At 37.1% G+C, this 2,347-nt stretch overlaps 1 protein-coding gene across 1 annotated transcript in view; it reads right to left on the bottom strand.

Annotated features, from left to right (window-relative positions):
• EFCAB5 (EF-hand calcium binding domain 5) overlaps window positions 1-2,347 on the bottom strand; it is a 175,739-nt gene that overhangs the window by 23,155 nt on the left and 150,237 nt on the right. The gene's annotated exons all lie outside the window — the stretch shown is intronic.

Genomic DNA, 2,347 nt, shown 5'->3' with positions numbered 1-2,347 from the left:
CAGGCTGGTCTTGAACTCCTGACCTCATGTGATCCGCCCTCCTTGGCCTCCCAAAGTGCTGGGATTACAAGTGTGAGCCATCCCGCCTGACCCTGGCTAATTTTTTGTTTGTTTGTTTGTTTGTATCTTTAGTAGAGACAGGGTTTAACCATGTTGGCCAGGCTGGTCTCGAACTCCTGGCTTCAGGTGATCCACCCGCCTCGACCTCCCAAAGTGCTGGAATTACAGGCGTGAGCCACCGCGCCCGGCCAATTTACTTTCTTCACTTCGCTATTGGGACAACACTCTCTCCTGGTTCTCCTTCTACCTCACTAAACAATCCTCATTCTCTTTGCTTCTTTATCTCCCTTACTTCTAAGAAGTTTTCAAACTGTAGGTCAACACACAGCCTACATGTGGGTTGTGAAAATATTTTAATGAGTTTTGATCAATATTTTTTTCATAGAAACTATTTATGAAAGTATGTTAACATATTCTGTAAATACAGTAACTGGAGGAAACACAAATTCAATTAAGAGATGTAAAGAGGGGTTTTTATGAATCATTCCTTTGAAAAAATAATTCTTGGAGCATGCCTGTAGTCTTAGCTACTCCAGAGGCTGAGGCAGGAGGATCGCTTGAGTCTAGGAGTTCAAAGTCACAGTGAGCTCTGATCATGTCACTGCACTTCAGCCTGGGCAACAGAATGAGACCTGGTCTCTAAAAAAAATTAAAATAAACATAACTAATTATTGGAACAAAGAAGAAATATGACAAGAGGATCCATAGAGGCTGCATGCTAAATGGTGCTTGGAAGAGGAACCGCTGCTTCGTAATGTGAAATTTCCTCTTGCCTCTATACTCCATGACTTCAAGGGTTCTTTCAAACTCTTTAGAAGGGAAATGTTGTCAACATTATCCTTGAAAAATTGTTAAGATTATCCCACATTGACGACTGGGCTTCTAGCTTCTTTCCAAATTTATTTCTTTCATGGTTTGTTACTTAATGTTACGTACTAGACTGAAAATATATATATATATATTGAAATCTCACCCTGTGTATCTAGGTTTAAATGTTCAGCCAAAACTTTCCTGTTTTTCCCTCCAAAATTGTATAAATTGACCACTCCTGCTGTTAGATCAGAAGCATAATACAGAAAATAAGCGGCTTAAAATAATATGCCTGAAAATAAGTTTATTCTTTATTTGATTTTAGTCAGACCAAAAACTGTAAATTCAGCGAGCCCCTCAGCAATTATTCAGTAGTGAGAAAAGCACTCCTAGTTAAAACTTCCTAGGAAACCTTTTGGGAAAAGGCTGCAATTATATTTCCACCTCCTTTTCTTTCTTCTGGTTCTGGCTTGTTATTTTTTTCCCCTTTCGTCTCCAATATCTATCCATGCTCACCTTTCCCATTACAAATTGTTTATCTCCTTTGCTTTAATATTTATCCTCTTTTCCTTTTCTCTTGTTTGACAAACACTTTTTTTTTTTTTTGTAAAAAACAAAGAATGAAATAAAAGGGAGAATATCAGAAACTATAACATGTAGGGAAAGTAGGTATTCTTTTGTGAAATTTCTGTTTCATGTGTGTGCCCGCATGTTCATGTAAGGAGTCAGGATGGAAAATGTTTTTCATACTGTGGGTCACAGTCAGTACAATTTTTTGAGCCACAGTGATTCCAAACACTTGGAGCACCTCAGGGCTCAGTCCTGAGACTTTTTTTTTTTTTTTCTTTTCTCACTCATTCCTTTGGTCATCCCTTCCAGTCTCATGGTTTTGTGTTTTGTTTTGTGTATTGTGGTAGAACATACATAGCATATTTCTCATTTTAACCATCTGTTTAAGTGTACATTTCAGCGGCATTGAATACCTTGACAATGTTATGTAACCCAGTCTCATGGCTTTAAATGCCATTTATTCATTAGCCTGGATTTCTACCCAAACACCAGGAGCTTATACCCAACTGCCTATTCAATATCTCCTCTAAGATGTCTAACAGATATTTCAAATTGTAGTTAAAAAAATTTTTGGCCCAGGCGTGGTGACTCACGCCTGTAATCCCAACACATTAGGAGGCTGAGATGGGACAACAGCTTGAGTCCAGGAGTTCGAGACCAGCCTGGACAACATAGGAAGACCCCTGTCTCTAAAAAAAAAAAAAAAAGTAAGTTTTCAATTTACTAGATAAAAATTGTCTTTTACTTAACTTTGTATTTATTTCATTGAGAATAATTGAATATTTTCTTACATGTTTATAAACCATTTGCATGGGGGTTTTTTCCCCCAAGTATACCTGCCCTTTGCTTATTATTCTTTTGGATTTTTTTTTTTTTTTTTTTTTTTTTTTTTTTTTTTTTTTGAGAC

This window comes from Colobus angolensis, unplaced genomic scaffold (assembly GCF_000951035.1).
Source record: "Colobus angolensis palliatus isolate OR3802 unplaced genomic scaffold, Cang.pa_1.0 Scaffold193, whole genome shotgun sequence".
In the NCBI taxonomy this organism is placed as follows: domain Eukaryota; kingdom Metazoa; phylum Chordata; class Mammalia; order Primates; family Cercopithecidae; genus Colobus; species Colobus angolensis.
The sequence above is the reverse complement of the archived record's forward strand: the minus strand, read 5'-3'. Positions and strand labels throughout refer to the sequence as shown.